This window comes from Schistocerca cancellata, chromosome 4 (genome assembly GCF_023864275.1).
Source record: "Schistocerca cancellata isolate TAMUIC-IGC-003103 chromosome 4, iqSchCanc2.1, whole genome shotgun sequence".
NCBI classification, from domain to species: domain Eukaryota; kingdom Metazoa; phylum Arthropoda; class Insecta; order Orthoptera; family Acrididae; genus Schistocerca; species Schistocerca cancellata.
Genome location: NC_064629.1, coordinates 511991790 through 512017781, shown reverse-complemented (window position 1 = coordinate 512017781; position 25992 = coordinate 511991790). Strand labels below are relative to the sequence as shown.

The following is a 25992-nucleotide window of genomic DNA, read 5'->3' as shown; positions in this document are numbered from 1 at the left end:
CTCCATTGATAACAACATGCTGTGTTCTGTTTGCTAAAAACTCTTCAATCCAGCCACACAGCTGGTCTGATATTCCGTAGGCTCTTACTTTGTTTATCAGGCCACAGTGCGGAACTGTATCTAACGCCTTCCGGAAGTCAAGGAAAATAGCATCTACCTGGGAGCCTGTATCTAATATTTTCTGGGTCTCATGAACAAATAAAGCGAGTTGGGTCTCACACGACCACTGTTTCCGGAATCCATGTTGATTCCTACATAGTAGATTCTGGGTTTCCAAAAACGGCATGATACTCGAGCAAAAAACATGTTCTAAAATTCTACAACAGATCGACGTCAGAGATATAGGTCTATAGTTTTGCGCATCTGCTCGACGACCCTTCTTGAAGACTGGGACTACCTGTGCTCTTTTCCAATCATTTGGAACCTTCCGTTCCTCTAGAGACTTGCGGTACACGGCTGTTAGAAGGGGGGCAAGTTCTTTCGCGTACTCTGTGTAGAATCGAATTGGTATCCCGTCAGGTCCAGTGGACTTTCCTCTGTTGAGTGATTCCAGTTGCTTTTCTATTCCTTGGACACTTATTTCAAGGTCAGCCATTTTTTCGTTTGTGCGAGGATTTAGAGAGGAACTGCAGTGCGGTCTTCCTCTGTGAAACAGCTTTGGAAAAAGGTGTTTAGTATTTCAGCTTTACGCATGTCATCCTCTGTTTCAATGCCTTCATCATCCCGGAGTGTCTGGATATGCTGTTTCGAGCCACTTACTGATTTAACGTAAGACCAGAACTTCCTAGGATTTTCTGTCAAGTCGGTACATATAATTTTACTTTCGAATTCACTGAACGCTTCACGCATAGCCCTCCTTACGCTAACTTTGACATCGTTTAGCTTCTGTTTGTCTGAGAGGTTTTGGCTGCGTTTAAACTTTGAGTGAAGCTCTCTTTGCTTTCGCAGTAGTTTCCTAACTTTGTTGTTGTACCACGGTGGGTTTTTCCCATCCCTCACAGTTTTACTCGGCACGTACCTGTCTAAAACCCATTTTACGATTGCCTTGAACTTTTTCCATGAACACTCAACATTGTCAGTGTCAGAACAGAAATTTTCGTTTTGATCTGTTAGGTAGTCTGAAATCTGGGCTTGTATGATGAATACGCGTATGTTGTTCCATGTGGTTCCAGCTCTAAGTCAGAATTCATTAATCATAGCAACTGATGAATAGTGGGGTGCAAGTCTCTCAGTACCCCGAATTCCATGTTTTCAATGGGTTAGAGTCCTGCACTAGGTTGAGGGTCAGAACAGCTGGGGAAGGAGAAGGATCTGATAGCTGGGATGGTTAGGAAATTAGTGGACGGCCTAGGCATAGCTGAGTAGTAGTTGGTGACATCAAAACTGCAAGGATGAGATTCCAGACACCATCAGAAGACTGTCTATTGGGCTTTTCTGGAAACTTGCGGTGTCAATGTTTATCCCATAATGGTGAACAGGGTCTAGTAATTGCAATGCTGATGAAGCTGCTGAATGTACACCTGGCATCCACATCCCAACTGTAACAAAACTAGAGCTCTACAGAAGCGTAATAGTGTGATATTATCCACATCACAAGGGGCATGACTGAAAAATCTGAGTGTATTCTGTTTCCACATACAACTTAATTTGAGCTGACAGTGGAGGAAGCCACATCAGTTCATCATCGAAGAGTAGGCTCAGAAAGTTGGACCGTGCAACTACTTTGAGACAATGGATTCCTAAAAAAAATTCCACACGAGTGGATTATGGTGAGACAAGACAAGAATTAATTGCATTTTGATGGGGAGAAATGAGAATCATGGTGATGGACCCACGACAATGTCCTTCTGGCTGCATTGCAGTTGATACCCAGAAACAGGCATGGACTGAAAGCTGTACAAATAAAAAAGTCATCTAAATAGAGGGCAGGAGAAACTGTTGGCTCTACAAGTTCATGTGGGCATTGGTAGCTTTAATAAAAAGGGCAACACTAAGGATGGAACCCTGGGGTACAACATTCTCGTCCGACTGTGGGTTCAGATTAGCCCTGAACTATCAATGAGGCAAGAATTGTAGATAAATATCAGTAAAGCACCACAGGGGTATAGTCAAGATATGATGGCACCCAATTGCGTCATGCAGTTTAGGTAAGTCGAAGAAAACTGCAATAAGATGGTGGCATTTAGAAAAGACTTCTTGTATTGCCACTTCTAACCCAACCAGGTGGACCAATCCTCCCAAAACTCACACTTGTAGATGGATAAATGGCCTTACGACTGAAGGACCCAGGTGATTGGTTAGTAGATATAAATGAAGGTTGAGTCCTTTCCAGGCTTACGGAATGGGATTTCTCCACTGTGAGGAAAATTCACCTCTAAACCCAATATGATTGAAAACTCTATTAAGGTAATTTTTCTGATCTACATTCTAACAATGGATTATTTAATTATGGATCAGGTCAGCACGTGGGGCCATTTCATTAGATGTGTTGAGGTGACAAAGCACTTCTCATTCCATAAATGGTTTTTCATATGACCACAAACAGTTCACAGTAAAAGGTGGAAAGGTGTCCTCCACCCTATGTTTATATGCCTGGAAAGCAGGGAGATCAAAAATGGTCACTGATGCAGCCACAAAGTTGGATTGCAATATGTTCTTCAAGGACAGATTGAGCAGCGCAAATACCAACTTGAAGCTGAAGACCAGGGACAGCCACCAACCATTGGTAGCCAAGAAACCCATAGAGTTTCAGACAAGGGTGCATGCATTTACAGGGGACAATGGTATCATCCAAAGTTCTCACACACAGCCATTTGAAATATTATAACGATGACCACAGAGAGGTGTCATTTTATCACTGAAGAGCTCACCATTAGTCATGGACTGTCACCACAGTTGCCTCAGACCTACTATGACCCCAACCATCAGTGACGAGAGTTCTTGGAGAACGAATTCACTACCTCAGAAAGGAAAGAAGATTAGCATTCAATGTCCCAGCGACATCGAGGTAATTAGAGACAGAGCCCAAGCTCAGAATGTTTTGTTTAAGAATGGAAAAGGAAACTGACCCTGACCTTTCAAAGGAACCACCCTGGTGTTGCTGTGGGGCAATTTAGGAAAATCACGGAAAACCTAAATCTGGATGCCTGGACGTGGATTTGAACTTTCATCCTCCCGAATCCAAATCCAGTGTGTCAATCACTGCACCACTTCATTTGGTCGCTATATCAGCAGAGTTGGTAAATGCTGTTGTGTCATATCAAAGAATATTGTCAACAGCTCAACATGGAGAAACAGCAAAAGTGACATTCAAAAAGGTAGCCAGTTTGTCCCCTGGAAGGCCCAACCGGCCAGTTGGTTCTAATGATCATTACATACAGCCAATTGGCTAAGCTGGGTGAGCAAAGTGTATAATCAATGGACAAGAACAAAACCTTTCACTGCACTGAAATGGACAGGTGGCTCTGTCATTATGGTAACACAGTTAAAAATTCGGCAAGCCTCCTGCTGTTCCTGAGAGCTGACACAAGTTTTAGCATGGACACAAGTGGGTTCATTTTAATGAGTAAATCAACTATTGACAAAGGTGGATTCATTGGGAAATCAATACGGTGTATGTCAGAGATGGACGCACTTAAAGCACCACAAACGCGGTGGTACATATGTCTTGACATCACAGTGGTAAACCAGGATCTTCACCATTCCTGTGAGAGTGATCCCTCCAAACACCAGAATAAATCCTCCCATGCCCACTCTTCTTATCCTCTGAGTCCTTCAGGATACAGCATACAAACTGCACTCCCCATTGGAGGTTGACATGTAGTTCTTCACCTGATTAAATATCAAGTCCTGGTGACAAATAACATTCTAGGACGAGTACGAGAACTGGAATGTTGTACAAAGTAGAACAGTTCAAGACTGGGTGGAGTCCATGCCTTGATCTGGAGGAAGCCGTTCTGTTCCTTTTTTAGTGCAGTCACCTCTCCAAACTTATCTCTGGTGTGTTCCTTATACAACTGAGATTTGGCCAAAAAGGCTCGCCATCCATTCCAATACAGTGGTGAGCAGAGTTTTTCATGTTGAAACTGCTGTCCCACCTTCCATGACAGAGCCAAGAGCTGGTAAACTTTGCGGTTGTACTGATGAGCATCATAGTGGGACTGAAGAGACTGCCAGTGTCTAGCAACTGCTTGCATAAGCATGTCTGAGACCCTTCATGGCAGATTGCCCATCCTGGTGTCCCCCATTCCAAACAGGTACCCCACAGCCATGACAACAGTTACCTGGCATGGTGAGTGTTGGCCATAGTCTGGGTATACCAATAGGGACAGGCACCAACTGCTTGGCATGTATGGAGAGTTTAAAGCACAGACACCAGCTGTACAACCCTTGGATTGCTAGGGCCTAAAACTGTGCGGGTAAATGGCAACCAAACTACAATGGACTAGCTACCACATTAGGTTTTCAGTCTGGCAGGTGGTCTGCATAGAACTGGGTGTCACGATGGTCATACCTGAACGGATACCGACATACTGTGTTGGGTGACCTTCACCACACAATTCGCACCTCATAGAAATTTTGGAAAGACTGAAGGTGAAATGTGGGTAGGGACCAAAGGAAGTTAAGAAACGTAGGAAGTAATGTAGGAAGTCATGAAAATAAGCAAAGGTAAGACCTCAATGAGAGCTACATTGTCTTTAGGAGAATGGGCAAAGGTAGAGGGACTGGAGGACTACAATAGGAGGCAGGAATTGCATTATACAAAATTAATGGCTTGGGGACCAATGCTTGCCACTCACATTCCCACAAAAGAGTCATGGGCCACCAACAGGATGATTTTGGGGTTTGTGAGTCACATTTGTCCCATATGACTTGGAATTTGTGCACCATGGTGGAGTACCAGAATTATCAGCACTTAAAGCAGCAAATGATGATAGTTGTAAAAGATCTAACTCTCAGGCTGCAGAATCTCTTGCAATGTACTATAATAACTTCACTATTTTGAAGATAAAATCTAAAAGCAACAGTCTTTTCTAGTTCACCATCTCTCTCTTTTAATATCCCTAACTTTGGTTACATTACCATCTTACCAGTTTTGCTGCAGCTCTTTAGTGTCAGAATAAATTTTGTTTTTACAGTTGAAAATCCCTTTACTTTAGCTCTGTAGTTACAGCATTTAACAGCTTGTTTACTTTAATGGCTCTCATTGCATCAGGCAGAAATGTATAGCATTACAGCTTCCTGAGTGATTTGAGTAACTCTAAAAAAGTTTCTCTAGTATTTTCTGAAAACTGTATTTGATTTCACATGCACGGCACAGCATTATGAGCTGCCACTTGACGGAAAGACACAGCTCATCTGTCTCTGCACACAAGCTGGAAATGTAATTTGTTCTGTTAACTCCTACTGGCACATTGATTGTGTTATACTGGCCCATTCCTAGTACCAATATAGGAGGCTCACACTGATATGCCAACAGTAAAAGCAAGATTGAGACAGCATTTCATAATAACCATCTCATAGTAGTTACAGTGAACAAAATCTGATAAGACCGGGGATGACTCAAGAATCCACAGAAACTGGATGACTAGCCAAGGGCCATCAATAATGAGTTGCTAAGTGTGAGCAGGAGGACAACAACAAGAGGAAGAGAGGCAACAGAAATGGCATGACAGCACTTGCAGACGTTGCAGTGGGGCATAGTGGCCGTAATGAAGTTCCCTGCCCTCCAACATCACTAGGCTGGGATACTAGATTTCCCCCCAACCCCTCTGAAATGTGTGCATAGGAGCTGAAGCGACCTGGACTGTTCTTTGGAAGGCAAATCTGCAGCACTGATGATGTCCTGTACCACTTCAGCCTGCTAGCTGGTGCAATGGTGCAAGGAATCGGTGGGCGCATCAGGCAATGCAGCAGTTTGGGAAACACTGGCTGTGAGTACGGAGGCTGCAACGAGATCTCCACCTCCATGACCGCATCCATAGGAACTGCCACTGGTGATTTGAAGTTCAAGCTATAACTTTGTGGTTGTGGGGCTGGCAAATGTTGTCTTTTCAGGTCTGACAGCCACCACCAGCAGTGCAGCCAGCAGGCATGGATGGATTTGACTAGTATGATGGTACTCCAAACCTCTCTGAGTGTCAACTGTCAAAGTGCTATCCATGGATGGATACTACAAGCATCTATATCTATGCATCTTTAGCCCCATATGAGGGTTCCCACAAAGCAGTGCCTGGTTGATAGTGCTCAGCATTCTGTGCCTGGGGTTTCTAGGACGGTGGGGCTAGGAGATGGAGGATAGTTCACAGCTGCTGCCCATGGAGAAGTTACACTTGGCTAAGATTGTCGATGGCAGTTGTCCCTTAAGTGCTCAGAAATACCGTAGGCACAGCTGTGGTAGAGATGGTTTCCACTGCTTTTAACATTTGCTGTTTATGTGAAGTCTGAGCTGCAGAATCCTTCAAAATCCATCACCATGAATTGGAACTCCTCATCCTAAACAATGGTTTGGGGAATCCTTTCAATGGCTACAATATGGATGAGTGCATTATGGTGGTGTCAGTGTTTATGGACACCTTGCTGACCACATATGGATAGTTACATTAAGTGCCCACAAAAATTACCCACATCAAGCTCGGAAAGGAGATCACGAAGTATAAATGAATGTGGTTCAAGAGGCAACAGGGGATGTGCCAGTGGGTGAAAGATTGGGGTGGAGTGGGCTGGTGCTAGGCACAAGTGAATAGGCACAAGTGAAACAGCTGTGCATCATGGCCTCCACATCCTTGTTCAGTCATAGCCAGTAGCAGTGTTGCCTCATGAAGGTTTCCATCCATGATGTACCCCAATGCCCACAATGAGGAGTTGTAAAACTTGAGGCTGCAGGGGAGTCAGAATGATGCCTCAGTGCCAAGCAGCAGAACATCGGTGATGACTAAAAGATGGTGGGAGTGGCATTCCAGGCCTGAAGTTCTAGAATGGTGTTCTTTGAAAAATATGTGGGCCAACTAAGGAGCACAGTTTGCCCGGTTTGCCATAAGATACCGTCATTGCACATGTCTACAATATTTTGCGCAATAGCAATCAGACAACTGTGAAAGGTGTGTTGCCGTTCCAAAAGGAAATGAGATTTACTGCTAATCAAAGGCCGCATTTGGTTCAGCAGGTAAGCGAGATAGAGCATCCACATCTGTGTGTTGCACTGTGGGCTTTTATTTAATGGTATAATTGTAGGAGTTGAGGAGAAGTGCCTAATGATGGAGCCATTGGGCTCTCCTCTCTGCAAACTGGGAGCATCGCCCAAAAAGCTCTACCAGCATTGTGTGGTCCGTAATGAATGTGGACTCATTACTGAATATGTTAACTTGGAACTTCTTAATTGCAAAGGTAATAAACAAAGCTTCTTTTCTACCAGTGAGCAGTCATTTTGAGTGAGTGTCAACATCTTTGATGCACAGGCAATCAATTGCTCAGTATCATCATCATTCCTATGTGCCAGCACTGCACTTATGCCATATGGAGAAGCATCTGTGGCCAAAACCAGTGAACATGATGGATGCCAAAAAGGGCATAAGGCAGGGTGCTGAGCACAACTTGAACTATGTGATGGTATACCGTATTTACTCGAATCTAAGCCGCACTCGAATCTAAGCCGCACTTGAAAAATGAGACTCGAAATCAAGTGAAAAAAAAATTTCCCGAATCTAAGCCGCACCTGAAATTTGAGACTCGAAATTCAAGGGGAGAGAAAAGTTTTAGGCCACACCTCCAAATCGAAACAAAGTTGGCCCATTGTAATATGAGACACAATTTAGGTCAAATGAATGACAATACAGCTACAGTAGTTTGGTTCGAGTCGTAAGCTTAGCAGTTAAGCTTTACCACGTAGCCATTGCCATGAGTCAGGCGTTCCGTCCGTATTTATACGGGTACCCTTCCTTTTTCACGTGCTTCGTCTGGTTTGAATCGATTGCCTATTTTGCTTTGATCTGATAAGTGCCGTTTTCTTTGTTATAGGTGTTTGCGTCACTCTTAAGCTGAAAATGCATTACTGCACTGTGTCATGCATTGTTTGTCGCATTCTGATAGTGCATGTTTACGGCCTGTCGCGGCTCGCGGCATGGCTTGCTTTTGTGCGCGCTACCGCCGCGTATAATTAAAACAAAAAAGAGAGGAATCGTCTCATTAGCGAAACAATGGCAAGAGACTGCTATATGTTGTTACTTACACTGCTGCTTTCTTTGATGATGATCAACAAGAATCAAATAATAGACTGCGTATGATAGAACATGTTCTGAACGAGAGTTAGGCGAAAATTTTTCTCCGTTTGAAAATCTTTGCGGTCGCTTCTTTATTACATCAAATTCTGCACAGAAATTAGAGTCATCTTAGATTTAAAAATCTAGTCACTTGCCGTGTTTCATTTCAGACTGTATCATTATTAGGCATAAGAATAACACAAATATAAACATGACACAATATGTATATTCTTCCGCGTTTGCTGTTGTCTGACTCCAGTTTCGTAGTTTATTAGGCAGACAGGATTTAAATGGGATAGCAGCAAACACGAAAGAATACATGGCAAAATGTTTATATTCGTATTATTCTTATGGTGAAGAGAATACTGTATATGATTCAAATTTCATCAGGTTCCTATTAGCAACCATCTCTTTTCACAGATAGGAAAAAATTCAGAACGTAGAGTTGGCCATATTGACAAACATCCCAAACAGTCTTGCCAGTCAGATTTTCGTAGTACACTGAAATTGTGCTACATTCGAAGATGAACAATACAGAATTTGCATTTACTTCGTTGGATAATGTATGAAAATGCAGTGGTCGAAACTCGCGGCGGAGAAAAGAACTCGTCTTCCACTTTTTTTTTTAATTTATTTACTGACGCAGAGGTTTTGGCGCCAGTATTTATCTTTGTGCCTACAAAGCATGTCTGTGTCGCGCTACATATATTCGACGGCAGAAGTTAGTTGTGGCGGCACGTACCAACATTTTTCATAACTTCCGCTTGCTTTGCACTCGATTCTAAGCCGCAGGCAGTTTTTTGGATTACGAAAACCGGAAAAAAAGTGCGGCTTAGATTCGAGTAAATACGGTACTCACAGGTAGCCATCCACCTGTATTGAATGCCTTTCTTCTACAGCTGGTTTAGCAAATGCATAATATGGGTGACTTGTGGGATGAACTTAGAATAATAATTCACTTTTTCAAAAATAAAAAAAATAAAAAAACAAAATTGGCACTTCTTTAAGTTTCAAGTGTGGGACAGCTTTTCAATAGCCACAACATTGTGGTCAGAGTTGGGCAAGTGTTTGGGGTACTCCACTTGCTCCTGAAGATGGCGGCAATTGTGCAAATAGGGTGCAAAGGTTGCGCAGGTGGTCTTGACAGAATAACATGGTTAACTGTTGCAGGTATCTCTGGAAGATTGCTGGACCAGATGAGATTCCAAAAGGAGAGTACTTACATTTGTATAAGCCCAAGGGAGTGTTGATAACCATGTTGCTTTATGACTCCTCATCTTGCAAGATCTGCAAATACACTGGGGAGGGGGGGGATTAGACTAATGAAATTTTGGGTATATATTTGTCTAGGTAGCATATTTAAGTGATTAACACTGCCCGTCTAGGTAACATATTTAAGTGACTAACACTGCAAGGTCACAGGTTAAAGTAAGCACAAGAGAACCCATTGCAAATGTGAAATGATGTACCTGCCAGAATGTTGAATGCCAGCATGCAAACATGCATGCATTGTTCTATTACAGGTACTGGGTGGAGTTTCATGCCTGCTGCACTTGCTCGGTCAGTACAGAGATGGTTAATGCTGGTTGTGGATGACGCTAGAGTTGTTATCCGATAAAGTCCCATATGTGCTTCACTGGAGACAGGTCTGGTGATTGAGTAGGCCAAGGCAACATGTCAACACTCAGTAGAGCATGTTGGGTTACAACAGTATTATTTAGTTGTGTTGTCCTGCTGGAAAACACTCCCTGGAATGCTGTTCATGAATGGCAGCACAGCAGGACAAATCACGAGACTGACATACAAATTAGAGCCAGGGCGCATGGGATAACCATGAGAGTGCTCCTCCTGTAATACGAAATAGCACCCCAGACCATAGCTCCAGCTCTACGTCCAGAGTGTCTAGCACGCAGACAGGTTGGTTGTAGGCCTAACCAACACAAGGCCATCACTGGCACCGAATTAGAACCAGATTTCATGAGAAAACACAACAGACCTCCAAACTACCCTCCAAAGAGCTCTAGCTCAACACCACTGAAGTCACAAATGGTGGTGGTTTGGGGTCAGTGGAATATATCCTACAGGGCATCTGGCTTGGAGCTGTCCTTGAAGTAACTGATTTGAAACAGTTTGTTGTGTCGCTGTGGTACCAACTGTTGCTCAAACTGCTTCTGTTGATGCAGTATGATACACCAGAGTCACACATCAAACCCAATGATCTTCCCTCAAGACAGTGCCACGTGGCCAGCCAGAACTGGGCTCCTTGCAACTGTACATTCCCACGACCATTGCTGCCAGCAATCGTGTACAGTGGCTATGTTCCTGTGAATTCTTTCTGCAATCCCACAGAAGGAACATCCAGCTTCTCCTAGCCCTATTACACAACTTAATTCAAGTGCAGTGAGATGCTGATAATGGCGTCTTTGTTGCCTTAAAGCTATTCTTGACTAACATCAACTCAATACATCCAGTATCAAAGGTAATTAATGCTCATAACCATTACAGCATGTATTTAAAGCAAACATGACTTGCACCCTCAAAGTGGTTCTCCTAGCACCACTCTTATGTGACTGTCGTAAAATTTGAAAAGGCATCATCTTTCAGATGTAGAAACATGTCTACCAATTTCTGTTTTTATTGCACAAGTCCTTCTTGGTGATGCTTTTTTTCCATCAGTACAAATGTCGAACAAGTCTATCTTAGAAAAATATTCACTCCCGACCAGCTTTGTAACAAGGTCCTCTGGATGTGGTACGTTTCCACTTGTGCCTTGGCACTGATTGTCGGTTTAAAGTCTGCACATAGTCGGGGGGGGGGGGGGGGGGGGACCACTGGGTTTCTCAATCACTACCAGGGTTGTGGCTGAAGCACTAGTCTCTTGAAGGCAATCAAGATCCTACGGGACGCTATACACGAGGCACTTTCCAGAAGATGCAGATCCTGAGAGAGTGAAGCGAGACGCATTCCAACCGGCAATCCCACCCGAGAACAGGTATCAGGAGGAAGATGTCCCTCGTTTGCAAAGAGGACAGGGCATGCGGGATGGTCAGGGAATCATCGAATGGCGATTGCATAAGAAACCAGAAGCTGGCTCTGTCATATCTGCAGAGGGGGAATCCCCACTTCTGCATGGAGACTGTCAACAGGACTAGTGCAAAAGTCATTGACAGCCAGATGCACCGCATAATGATGAACAGGATGAAGTAGTTCCAGAGTGGATGGAGCTGCTGAGCCATAAATCTGATAGCCATAATCTAGTCTCGACAAAACCAAAGCACAGTAAACATGGAGAAGAATTGCACCATCTGCACTCCAAGGTGTATAGGCCAGGAGGCAGAGAGCATTTAGCTTCTGCATGCAGGTAGTCTTCAGGTGGTAAATACAGGGTAGCCACATCAACTTTTCATCAAAAAGAAGGCCCAAGAAACAGGACTATGCTACAACATCTAGGCGCTGGTTGCCTAAATAAAGTTCTGGATTGTGATGTATTGTGGGTCAACAGCAAAAATGCAAAACCCCCGTTTTGGAGGGAGAAAACTGGAAGTAATGAGAAAGGGCGCAGACAGACGCCCATCGGATGGCACCTTGGGTCTGACATTCAGCAGATGCTACTGAGTGGCAGCTGCACCAGATGCAAAAACTGTTGACATACAACGTCAGGGTAATCAGAGGCCCATCAGTGGTTACAAGCCCTCTGACAGCGATGAGGAAGTGTGTGACACATAACAGACAACCCTGTGGGATACAGTTCTGCTGGATTGGAGGGGTGCTGAGTGAAGTGCTAATTCTAACCCGGAAGAGCCAGTGGGATGAAAACTCGTGGATAAAAATTGAAAGGGGGTCACAAAAGCCCCAGTTGTGGACAATAACTAAAATGTGATGGTGCCAAGCCATGTTGTATGCCTTCTGTAGGTCAAAGAAGACCACAACAAGGTGTCGGTGTTTAGAAAAAACATGCTGGATTGCTGTTTCCAATCTGAGTAATGGTCTGTTGTAGGTCATCCTTCCCGGAAGTCACAATGATACGAGGACAAAAGGCCCCGACATTTGAATATTCAACATAATTGATGGCTAATCATCCTCTCGAGCAGTTTACAAAGTATGCTGGTCAGGCTAATTGGTCGGTAGCTGTTGAGATATATTGGGTTCTTCCCAGGCTTATGCACAGGGATAACTAAGCTGTCTCACCATTGTGAGGGGAAGACACCTTGAGCCAAATGTGGCTGAAGCCCCTGAGTAGCTGTTGTCTCTGGGTAATGTCCAAGTGTTGGATCATCTGGTTGTGGATGGAATCCGGACCTGGAACCAAGTCATGTGAAGAGGTAAGAGCCTTCAAAAATTTCCATTCATTGAAGGGTCATGATAGACTTCAGCTTTGTGGGGGGTTTAAACAGAGGACGGTTTCTTCAACTCATCATTTCTGCTGGAGAAAGGTAGCAGGATTGGAAGAGGACATTGGCATTGTTCCAAAGTGTGATGCAAGGTGTTTGCAAGGACCGATGGATCAGTACACAGAGCACCCTGCAAGATAAGGCCCAGGACAGTTGATTGTCGCAGGTGGCCCAGAAGGCTATGGAGCTTGGACCAAACCTGAGATGAAGAGGTAAACATAGTGTTCCTAGCATTCCTTTTTACTCTGCTTAATAAGATAGCAAGCCTTAGCATGGAGACATTTGGTTGGTCTGTGAAGGTTGTCATTTAAATCATTGCAGTGGTCCTGGATAGCGACTGCTAAGTCCTTGGTCCATCAAGGTACCAGTTGACAATGAGGTGGTACTGTGGATAGGGGGATAGCAGTGCTAGCAGCATGAAAAATAGTGGCAGGCAAGTCTTGCAAGGCCACAGCTATGCAGTCCAAGAGACAGGTGTCAAAGTGCACAGAAGACATATATAAAGGCCAACTGGCTCTGTGGTATGCCCAACGTGGGGACTGTCTCCCTGGGGTGGCAAGGGAATGATAGAGTCACTGGAAATGGGGTGACCAATGTAGTGAATATACGAAGACAGTAACTTGTTCTTGACAGAACAGTTACTGTTGATGACCGTGCAGCTTTTCCCTGGAATAAATGATGACTAACTGAAAACCTCAGCTGCCGACAGGTGTTGTTGATATACCTCGATGTGGACAGCTGAAAATGATGATGATGTTTAGTTTGTGGGGCGCTCAACGGCGTGGTTATCAGTGCCCGTACAATTTCCCAACCTTTGCTCAGTCCAATTTCGCCACTTTCCTGGATGATGATGAAATGAAGAGGACAACACAAACACCCAGTCATCTCGAGGCAGGTGAAAATCCCTGACCCCACCGGGAATCGAACCCGGGACCCCGTGCTCGGGAAGCGAGAACGCTACCGCGAGACCACGAGCGGCGGACGGGACAGCTGAAAATGTGTGCCCCAACCGGGACTCGAACCCGGGATCTCCTGCTTCCATGGCAGATGCTCTATCCATCTGAGCCACCAAGGACACAGATGAATAGCGCGACTGCAGGCACTTATCCCTTGCACGCTTCCCATGAGACTCACATTCCCAACTGTCCACAATTCTACATATGTATTGTACCTTATAGACATTTGCCCACCTACTCATTACTCGTACACGCTTTGGCGATTCCCGTAAGAGTTTGGGCAACCTGTGCCCATTCGCACAGACGAAGGTCAATGGCTAGGTAGCCTTTAACTATATATACAAAGACAGTAACTTGTTCTCGACAGAACAGTTACTGTTGATGACCGTGCAGCTTTTCCCTGGAATAAATGACGACTAACTGAAAACCTCAGCTGCCGACAGGTGTTGTTGATGTGAATGTAGTGAAGCCGCAAGACCAGGGGGAGGAGATCATCAAATCAATAGCAGAAAAGGTGCCATGAACGAAACTTACGTAGGTAGGAGAACACTGAGGAGACAAAAATCAAAGTCTGTAATAAGTTGGTCAATCAGAAGAACCCCACACGTCGAGGTGACACTTCTCCATGTGGGGAGGGGGGTGGGGGGTTGCACTGAAGTCCTTGAGGTGGAGATACAGGGGCGGGAGTTATTGAATTAAGGCAGGCAGTTCAACATAAGGAAGTGGCCTACCTGGAAGGAGGTAGACATTGCAAATGTTGATTGCTAGGGTCGTTCGCACTCATACCGCACTTGCTTCCAGGTTGGTACAAAGGTGGATACTGTCACTAGTGACATCAGCAGGACCCAAAGTGCAGACCCATTCCTATGCCACATTGGGGCTGGCACAGTTCCGACAGAACACCCAATACCCACAAAAAATTGGAGAGTGGTCATCACAGAAATGCATTTATTGAAGGGCAAGACAGAACACAGAATAAGAGGAAACAAGTTGTTTAATTTCCAGGATGTGATGGTAATATCCACTGCAATTCCACTGGATTAACGTGTGGCAAGAGTCCAGGTTAGACCTAAAGAAGCCGAGGGCAGGTCACGTGACCAGGTTAGTGGTCATCACCGATGAGGATGGGGTGACATCAATAAAAGCTGGGTCTGACTTGGAGTGAGAAGGAGTGGGCGAAGACCCATGGCCCTCTCCCTCAAAGGTAGGGAGGAGGTGTTATAATTAAGGGACTAGGTGGCAGCAATGTCCGGATTGGACAGAAAGCAAGCGCTTTGGGGCTCTCAGAGCGTGGGTCCCTCGTTCCGAGAAAGCTGGGGAGGGGTGCTCCAAGAGGGAGCCAAAGCGCTAGCAGGAGCCAGAGAAGAAATTTGTTCTCTGGCCGAAGAGTAGGAGTAGGAGTGGTTCCTTGAGGGGAAGGGAGAGGAGCCACCAGGGAAAGGGGGAGGAAAGGGAAGAGGGGGAGGATGGGGGTAACTAGGAGGAGGAGGAGGAGGAGGAGGAGGATGAGGAGGGGGGGGGGGGGAAGACGTAAGTGAGCCAAAAATAGATAAGAGAACCACAAGGTGAAGACTGTCAAACTTCTTATGGTCTCAAAGTAGTTGAAATGGTCAGGGATATTTTGTTCTTCGATTGTTGTTTCCTTTGTATACAATGGACACTCTGGTGAGTGGGGAGAATGTACACCAGAGCAGTTTACACAGACAGATAGTGGGGAGCAAGGGCTACCCACATGAATGTGGTGGCCACAGTCACCACAGATGGGAGTGGCATCACATCGCGAGACATGTGGCTGAACTTGAGGCACACCCCCTTGACCTTCTCAGGCAGGGTATCCCCCTCAAAGGCCAGGATGAAAGTGCCCGTGTCTACACGACTGTCCTTAGGGCCTCTCTGGACACATTGTTACAGATTCATCATACGTTCATTGGAATGGAGGACAAGATCCCTATGAAAAATTGCACACACACATTTTGAGACACTTGTGAGGAGTGATATTCACTGGGATGTCTCCCAAGTGGTCACAGGCACAGAGGGAGGCAGACTGGCCGGCAGAAGTTGTCTTTATAAGGAGGGAGCCAGATCTCATTTTCTTTAAGGACTCAACTTCATTGCACTTGTCCTCAGTGTGTTCAAAAATTAAAAAACCAAGAGGTTTGGTGATGGCGGCAAAAGTTTCCGTCATCCCTGGTACAGACCAGGAACTTCAGAAAGGGTTTTGCCCTAGCCAGTGGGCCTGGCCCTCCTCCCAAGGGGTAGCCAAGGGGGGAGAGGCCGGAAGGCAGAAATGGGAATTGAGACAGAACTAATCCTAGGATAAAACATGGCCACAGAAGAGTGGCTGGAAAGTTTAACATGTTTCATTTGCCAAACATCAGTCTTGGTACCACCCACTCTGATCAGGGGCTTGCCTCGTGAGCACCACCCAGCCACAACAATGGCCACCTGGCATGATGGTTGTTGCCAGGAGTTCCGATGCCCTGAAAAGATAGACAACCACTCCTCAGCTTTCATGAGACACTCACAGTGCAGGTACCAGCAGTGTGATCTGTGTGGTGTCAGGGGGCTCAGCCAGATGGGTACATAAAAGCCACACCACACGGACTGGCTACCAAGCTGGTGACCCAATAAGTAGGTGAAAGGGCTATGGCTGGGAAGGAGAAGGACGTGGAGGGGGGAAAGGGGGGAAAAGGGAGAGGAGTACAAGGAGGAGCTGAGGAACCCACACCAAAGCCACTAGGGAGGGAGTTCTTCCCCATCTGGCTCACACTACAGATTTCAAATCTGAGGGAGACCAAAAAAGAATAGCCAAAAAGGAGGAGGAAAAGCAAACAAACTAAAACTGCAACACAAAATGCTGTCAGGAGGATAGCCCGGCTGACATAAATAAGAACACCAGGAGAGGGAAAAGAAGGGATAAAGGGAAAGGAATAAGGCCAGGGAGGGAGAAGGAAGGGGAAGGAAAAGTGACCTGGAAAAGATGAAAGACTGCAATAGCTTGTGGGCCAGAGGATGCCACACGCCACACACATTGATATGTAAGTGTGAAAGTGGCACAAAGGTCATCGAGTTCCCAGAAGGAAACCATGTCAAGACAACCTGAACCTCATCAGTGATGAAGCATCTAAACAACAACAAGGCATCCAGACCAAAAATGTTTCTGGCTAAGTGTCTATAGACAACAAACAGCCTAATCAGCTGTGTGACCATTTTGTCTGCAGCAGTGATTGTGAGTTGACCCCAGAGAGGTCTCGGTCACCATTTGCATTATACGTCTTTGGTGTGATGTCATAAGCACGTGACTGTGTGTGGGATCGCTCTCTAAGTTTTTATATATTTTTAGGTTTCAGATACATATTTTAACGGTTTTTGTGATAATATTTACTATATAAGTTACTTATTAGTGGTTTCTTCATTCATCACTGCCTTTCTTGTGTTGTGACCTGATATTTGTGTGTGTTTCGTATCGAGCAGATACATATTTTAACGGTTTTTGTGATAATATTTACTATATAAGTTACTTATTAGTGGTTTCTTCATTCATCACTGCCTTTCTTGTGTTGTGACCTGATATTTGTGTGTGTTTCGTATCGAGCAGCTTAACCTCTGACCTGTGTTTACAATCCGCGCTGACCAGTTGCAGCAGTAGCAGCGCATCGAAAGCTAAATACTAATTAATCGTTTGTGTATAGTGGTTCATTTAGAAACTTTAGTAGTCTTCAACCGGTGTTCTTAGTGTTTTCTGGTGAAATAATTTCAGAAGAACTTTTTGGGAACTGTTTTCAGTTTTGTTACTGTGTCATTAGACATTTGATTTTCTTTCTGTGTTAGTCTTTTGTTATATTCTCATTTGTTGTTGATTAATACTGTTAATAATAGTAGTTACTTCCCTTGTAGAGTAAGTCTGCGATTATTGTAGTCAGTTTTTTTTAACATCATCTTATTGTAGTAGCGGAACTTAGATAAAGTAGTTTTCTTGTTTCAATAACTGTTAAATTTTACCATTAGAGAGAAGTGTGGGCTTTGCCGTAGATTCGTGAGTAGTGGATTGCGGTGTGAGACTTGTTCGAAGTATTTTCACTGGGGGGGGGGGGGGGGGGGGGGGGAATGCAGTGGGGAAGCCAGTGGGCATTCTGGTGAGATCCTCTCCTGGAACTGCAGGTTATGTAGCAAGAGTAAGTTGATAGAGGAGCAGGAGTGTAAGATCTGTGCCCTTCAGGTGCAGTTGAAAAACACACAGGAGCAGCTAGATAGGATGAGGAGGGAGAAGGGGGTTGGGGAATGGGAGCTGGCTGTTGGCAAGAGATCTGCTAGGAGAAGGAGATTTTCAGATAGTTTTACTATTGGTGTTTGCAGTAGATATGACCAACTGTCAGAGTCTAGTGGAGAGGAATCTCTAGTAGCTGTAGATGTAGGAAGTATGCAGCGGACCTCAGCAGTTACGGTGGCTAAGACAGTTGCAAAGTCGAAGAGAAAGAAGAAGGTTCTGCAGTTAGGTAGTTCTCATGGCAGAGGTGTAGGCCAGCAGTTGCAGGAAATGTTGGGGAGTGAGTACCAGGTCACCAGCATTGTGAAGCCTAATGCAGGATTGGCTCAGGTGACTGTTAACATAGGGGGGTTATGTAGGGATTTTACTAAAGAGGATCAGGCAGTGATTGTGGGTGGGGCTGGTAATAGTATTGATAGGGATGGGGAGTATGACATAGATGGTGACCTGGAAAAGATAGCCACTCAGTCTGGCAACACGAATGTACATTTCATGGGACTGTTTCAGCGTTACGATCGGCCTCATCTTAATACAGCCGTCAGGCGTAATAACATGAGACTTGGGGGTGCGCTGATGACAGAAGGCGTGGGTCACATTTCAGTGATGTCGGTGGAGTCTATCAACAGGACGGGTTTCACTAGACATGGCCTGCACCTCAACAGGTATGGGAAGGGGAGGTTGGCGAAGCTTATAGGTGACAGCATAGGTGGGGGTGGTGGGATCACTCATGGGAAAATTCTTGTAGTAGTGGGTGTTAGAGCTGCACCTTTTTTAGATTGAAGTCAGCTGATATGTATTCCTGCTTAAGGGAAGTCTCTCTAACAAAGGAACCACTTTCGACAAAGCTTAGGTATCCAAGTAATGAGGGAATTAGTATATTTCATCAAAATATACAAGGTATTAAAAAAAATGGTTCAAATGGCTCTGAGCACTATGGGACTTAACATCTTAGGTCATCAGTCCCCTAGAACTTAGAACTACTTAAACCTAACTAACCTAAGGACATCACACACATCCATGCCCGAGGCAGGATTCGAACCTGCGACCGTAGCAGACCCGTGGTTCCGGACTGCAGCGCCTAGAACCGCACGGCCACCGTGGCCGGCTGCAAGGTATTAGAGATAAAGTTAGTGAACTGCTTATGGATGTTGACTCTGAAATTATTGGTATATCTGAACACTTCTTAAATAAGGAGATAATCAGAGGCTTCCTTTACCAGGATACAGGTTGGCTGGCAGCTTTTCTAGAAGCTCTTTGCAGTGTGGGGGAGTAGCCATGTATGTGAAAAACGGCATTCCATTTGAGTCAATTGACGTTTCAAAGTACTGCACTGAAAAGGTGTTTGAATGTTGTGCAGGTGTGGTTAAATTTAGTGGACCTAAACTTCTAACTGTTGTTATTTAAAGATCCCCAGACTCCGATTTCACAACATTTTTGCTAAAGCTAGAGGAGGTTCTTAGTTAACTTTATAGGAAATACAAAAAGTTAGTTATATGTGGTGACTTCAATATTAATTGTATAAGTGATTGTGCAAGAAAAAGAATGCTGGTAGACGACCTCAATTCATATAATCTTATACAAACCGTATTCTTTCCAATGAGAGTGCAAGGGAACAGTAGAACAACCATAGACAACATCTTTGTTCATTCCTTATTACTAGAAGGGAATTCTGTTAGCAAAAAGGTGAATGGCCTTTCAGATCATGATGCACAAATTTTAACTCTAAAAGATTTTTGTGCTGCAACACATGTTAAATATAGTTATCAACTGTTTAGGAAAGCTGATCCAGTTGCTGTAGAGACCTTCGTAAACCTTATCAACGAACAAGAGTGGCAAGATGTTTATAGTGCTGATATAGTAGTCGATAAATATAATGCTTTCCTCAAGACTTTTCTCGTGCTCTTTGAAAGTTGCTTTCCATTAGAACGTTCAAAACAGGGCACTAGCACTAACAGGCAGCCTGGGTGGCTGCCTAGAGGGCTAAGAATATCTTGTAGAACAAAGTGGCAATTATATCAAAACGTTAGAAACAGTCAAAATCTAAATGCAGCAGCCATTACAAACAGTACTGTAAGGTGCTTAAAAATGTTATTATGAAGGCAAAAAGTATGGGGTATGCAGATAGAATAGCTAAGTCTGAGGATAAAATTAAAACCATATGGTCAGTTGTAAAGGAAGTGACTGGTCTGCAGAGACAGGTCGAGGATATAGAATCAGTGCGTAGTGGGAATGTCCGTGTTACTGATAAGTCGCATATATGTACAGTATTTAATAATCACTTTCTGAATATAGCAGGTGAACTAAATAGAAACCTAGTCCCAACAAGGAATCATATACCGCTCTTAGAAAAAAGTGTTCCGAGACTGTTACCTGAAATGCTCCTCCATGATACTGACAAGAGGTGGATTGAGTTAATAATTAAATCACTAAAGACCAAGAACTCTCATGGATATGACGGGGTATCTAGCAGAATACTGAAGTATTGTTCTATGTATGTTAGCCCAGTACTTAGCCATATCTGTAACTTTTCCTTTGGGAGTGGTCGGTTTCCTGACAGATTAAAGTACTCGGTAGTGAAGCCACTTTATAAAAAGGGAGACAGGGATAATGTTGACAATTTTAGACCTATTTCTATGCCATCAGTGTTTGCTAAAGTTATTGAGAAGGTTGTATATACAAGGTTACTGGAGCATTTAAATTCACATAATTTGCTCCCAAATGTACAGTTTGGTTTTAGAAATGGTTTACAACTGAAAATGCTATATTCTCTTTTCTTTGTGAGGTTTTGGACGGATTACATAAAAGTTTGCAAACGCTAGGTGTTTTCTTTGATTTAACGAAGGCTTTTGACTGTGTTGACCACAAAATATTACTGCAGAAGTTGGACCATTATGGAGGAAGGGGAGTAGCTTACAATTGGTTTGTCTCTTACTTTAAGAACAGAAAGCAGAAGGTAATTCTCCACGATATTGAGAGTGGTAGTGATGTTCAGTCCCAATGGGGTACTGTTAAGTGGGGCGTTCCCCAAGGATCGGTGCTGGGGCCACTGCTGTTTCTTATTTATACAAATGATATGCCTTCTAGCATTACAGGTGATTCAAAAATATTTCTGTTTGCTAATGACACCAGCTTGGTAGTGAAGGGTCTTGTGTGTAATACCGAAACAGTATCAAATAATTTAGTTCATGAAATAAGTTCGTGGCTTGTGCAAAATAATTTGATGCTAAATCACAGTAAGACTCAGTTTTTACAGTTTCTAACTCACAATTCAACAAGAACCAATACTTTGATCAGACAGAATGGGCATATTATAAGCAAGATGGAACAGTTCAAGTCCCTACGTGTTCAGATAGATAGTAAGCTGTTGTGGAAAGCCCATGTTCTGGATCTTGTTCAGAAACTAAATGCTGCTTTATTTATCATTACAACAGTATCTGAAATAAGTGACAGTTCAACACGAAAAGTAGTCTACTTCGCATATTTTCATACGCTTATGTCATATGGTATTATTTTTTGGGGTAATTCTTCTGATTCAAAAAGGGTATTTTTGGCTCAAAAACGGGCTGTTCGAGCTATATGTGGTGTAAGTTCGAGAACCTCTTGTTAAGTCTAAACTGAAGAGTTTCCTCATGGCTCACTCCTTCTATTCTGTCGAGGAGCTCCTGGAAGAACTGAAAAATTAAGCAAATTCCAGTGTTACACTGTTGATTTTCTTTATTTAAACTTATGACTTGTCGCCTGAATATGTTTCTTATATTTCATTTTATCTGTTTCTACTATTGTGTTATAATTTCATGTATTGACTCGTTCCATGACCATGGAGACTTCTGCTTAATTTGGTCCCCCAGAACAATAAATAAACCACACATGACCAACGTATAAGAGGCTGGGACCAACTCAGACGAGCATATGTTTGCAGGTTCACCAACAAAACGGTAGCTCCCATGTCCACCTAGAAATGGACATTTTAAACTGATAACTGTGAGGTCAATAAACAACTTGGCAGAATGAGGATCACCCTGGGTAAGACCTGCCTGAAGTTCACACACCACCCTTGACCCAAGTGTAGATTGGAGAATGAATGGCCTGAAGCTTATGGTAGACCACTTGGAGATGTCCATCTTTGCTACAGCAGGTGTAGTGCATTCAACTATCTGGACAGCCCACACACGGATGTGCTGCAAAGCAGTCAGGACAAGATGGAAGATCATAATGACAGGGTGTGACTGACTGTTGAGTGGCCATCAACACATCATAAGTCGATGAATCGTGACACCTCCATCAGAGAAAATTTTCACAAGTATTTCACCCCTTCTGGTCCTCCTCCCCCACATGGCACGATGTGGCAGCTAGACTGCTGCTATTTGTGGTCAAGCCATGAGGCATTCAGTCAGTCACCCATGAGTCATACGACTGACCAGGTTGTTTGTGGCACAGATCAAACTTGAGTCAAATGTGACCACATGGAAATATTGCAGATAATAATCAAAAGCAACAGATGCACCTCCCTGAAAGTGAGTGTGACTGGATTTGAGAAGGCAGCCACCTTCTTCAGTAAGAAAAACATCTTGAAGGAAGCCCAAGAAAGGAAGAGCAATCATTGGAGGGCATCGTAAGAGACCCGTCAGGAAGTAAAGTACTGTTGCAGCCACTCCAAACATATGTACCAATCCTCTTTGGCATTGTTAAAAGGTGGAAACACTGGTGAGTGGCTGTCCATCTGAAAAGTGACCACTGCCTACATGCGATGGGTACCCTGGAACATGCAGCTGCTCCTTCAAACGTTGAATTTTCTGATGGAGTAATTCAGTTTGCTGCTGCTGCTGCTGCTCCTGGTACTTTGTTGTTGTTGTTGAAATTGCCGGTGAAGGGGCTGCTGCTGTTGTTGTTAAATGAGCTGTACAAGATTGGTGTCCACAGAATGCTGCTATCGTCAACTACAGTGATCTGAGTCTGACAAGATGGGAATGACTCAAGAATCCACAGAAACTGACTGACTGGCAAGTTGCCAATTGTGAACAGGAGGATAACAACAAGAGGAACATGTGCAACAGAGACAGCATGGTCGAATAACAAGCCCAAATGAGTTATCCAAGAGTGAAAACTGAAGGCCTATGAGTCATGTGGCCAAAACAACAACGTGAAGTGAGAATGAGACAAGAGCACAGTGAAGGCAGAGTCGCTGTGATGCTAGATTTATAGTGTGGATTGAGCACTAATCAGGTGACAAGATGGGCATTACTCTGTGGTCAGCACTGCTGTGAAGAGATTTTCACAACTGCTAGGCCAGGATATTACAATAGTATGTTAATACTATTGGAAGTCGCAAACGAGCCAGTCATTTCAACAGCATAACTGGTTATAATGGACAGTAGAATGCTATAGCAGCACAGTACTCTTACTGAAACAATTCCTATACTAGCTCTGGGTTATCAAAGATAAGCAAAACGTGAAAAGTAGGGAGGCAAGATGACTGATGAAGCACTTCCAATAGAGAATTTTGCAAGCTCAAGCACAAGCATATCAGCAGGCAATGAGATGACAGTTTTAGTGAATAAAACTAGAAACAACAGCAGGATGCAGCAAGAGAGAAGGAAGTTGGGTATTTTATGCTAGTGTTACTAAGATTCCAACTAGATTGCAACACCAAATGTTTTAATAATTTTCCACACACATGCAACAATATTTGTGTCTTAATGAAATATTGCACATTTGACTACACAAAATACATCATACTGAACATTCTCCTCTTCACAAAAATAACCATCTAGTTAAACTCCCACTTTCTGAGTACCACCACTACATTATCCTGTTATACTTTGTGCACTTAAAGTGCATATCAGGGCACACAAAGAAGACAAATTCCAGTCTCACCAACACACAACTATCCCTTCTATCCTAAATGTCCCATGATGTGTATGACAAAACCACATAATGGTTTGAAACAATTGTAACAGGCATAACTCATCTGTCTCTCAAGCTCTAACTTTGTGGCATTTAAAGATAATCAGTGCCCTGCGACTCTTTAGAGTAACATCCTCAAATGTGGCAATCAAATAATGTTCGTATCCTGCCAGAAAGCAACAAATATTATGGTACTTTTTTTAAAAAAATTAAAAACTGGTGATAACTGTGGAAAATTTTTAAAAAACACACAAAAATGCACTGACGTTTAAATCAATGAACCATTACTCTATCCTCATAAGAATCTGCTTCAACTGCCATTCATTCAGCAGTGATACACACTAGTTCAGTAGTCCACAAACAGGACCAGCCTCCAACAGAAACCCTTTTAAGACTGCTCTTTCAACTCTGAAATGGGGAATAGTTTATCAAGAAATCCTGTATACAGTATAAACAGTGGCTACCACTCAAAGAGAAACTGGTTCAGAAAGGTATGAAAGTAACAGTAGCACTTCATCAACATCGAAGTCAGTAGTGACAAAGCCTAAGTGCAGGTGTACCAGAAAAGGGGAAAAAATAAGACACTTGTTTTTTTTTTAAGTACCTTCCCAGCATATACTCAGATACAGGGAAACCATGGAAAACATTAATCAGGATGGGTGAACATGATTTAGGACATGCTCCTCCTGGACATATCTCACCCTCTATTCCATCATATCTATCTACGAGTTATTTATAAGTTGCTTTACATTTATACAGTAACGAGAATCCCCTTGGTACAGAAAAAGACTTATGAGAAGCTGTCTGCATAGGACCTTCTGACTTCCAAATGAATAGCACCAGAAATGCCTGAACTGAAGAGTATTTTCAGAACGGAAGCAGCTATTAAGTTCCTAGACTCAAGAACTTGCATTAACATCACAGTTAATTGAGCTTTCAACGTCTTGCCTATGCAGCACTTTAATAATTAGTCTGATAAACAGATATTCATCAGCACTGCAGAAGGAGATTGTAATTGTCTCTTTCATCCCATTTAGATAATGCCCTCATTCTAAAACTACGTTATTATTATTATTATTATTATTATTATTATTATTATAATAGAAGGTTTTTTTTTATCTTCTACTTCTGAGTTACCACATGCTACGTTTGAAATTGTAGTGGCTGTTATAACCTACTTTACAGCACTACTCTTGTTCATGACAGTTTGGATTAACAAGGAATACTGAAACTGTAGAAGGAACATCACTGGTTCAATCAATTGAGTTACTGAAATTTCAAATACTGTGAAACTGGGTAACAGAGAAAGAAAGCTGTCAATTATCTTACAAAATTAAGCTTACACATTTCCCATAGCCAGGAATTAGTTGGTAACCCAGGATAGCCTGCTGGCTCCCAGCTACTGCTTTGATAGAGACTGTGAAGAAGAGACCAGAAAAATTACATCTCAAGCTGAGGCATTTAGGCAATCTTTCTCCATGTTGTGCTTATATAAACAGAACAAAAAATATGTTAATACTATTATACAATAATCATTTGCCATTTTGGCGGTAGTGTTTCTCTGTGTTCTAATGAAGGTGAAAGATACGTTCTGCAAATGGTCATAATGTTAATACTTTGTTATTTAGACACATTTTTTCTTGTTTCCCTGCAACTGTTCTGAATGTATTTATTTGATACTCTGAGAGTTGCACATTTTTTGCTCTTTTTTCGTATCATGTTTCACGTAACACTACATTCAGCTAATCTTCAAACATCAGTTGCACTTTGAAATCTCGCAATAACATCACATCATTGCCGATATATGCATTTACAGATTAACCGCACAATACAACCAGAGGCATCCTTAATGTAAATCAAAATTTTAAAAAGTAACTTCGTTAAGCTCAATATTCACATTATGTTAACGTTATATGTCGTAACTATTTATCTGAAGAATGCTGCTGACATGTTGGCTAGAGTAGCTTGGCACCAATGAATAAAAAGGCAATGAAGCTTAGCTATGGTCCATCTTGAATTGGGTAATCAGTGCAGGTAGTTACTGTATAATGAGTCCTGCATTCATCATCTACATCAGTGTGGCCATAGGCAGCTGCAAGTTTTATTTATCAATTTCATACATGCCCATTATTCCAATTTGAATAATTTAGTTCAATGGAAAGTACCGCTGATATGAAATTGTAACTCGTCCTTAGGCAAGCCATATGTTGTTAATA

General features: G+C 43.2%; 1 protein-coding gene and 1 non-coding gene across 2 annotated transcripts in view; both read right to left on the bottom strand.

Annotated features, from left to right (window-relative positions):
• Positions 1-25992, bottom strand: part of LOC126183427 (protein FAM91A1) — a 182895-nt gene that overhangs the window by 135659 nt on the left and 21244 nt on the right. The gene's annotated exons all lie outside the window — the stretch shown is intronic.
• Trnap-ugg (transfer RNA proline (anticodon UGG)) lies at positions 13651-13724 on the bottom strand. The gene has a single exon. It is a non-coding gene; the product is annotated as a tRNA-Pro (tRNA).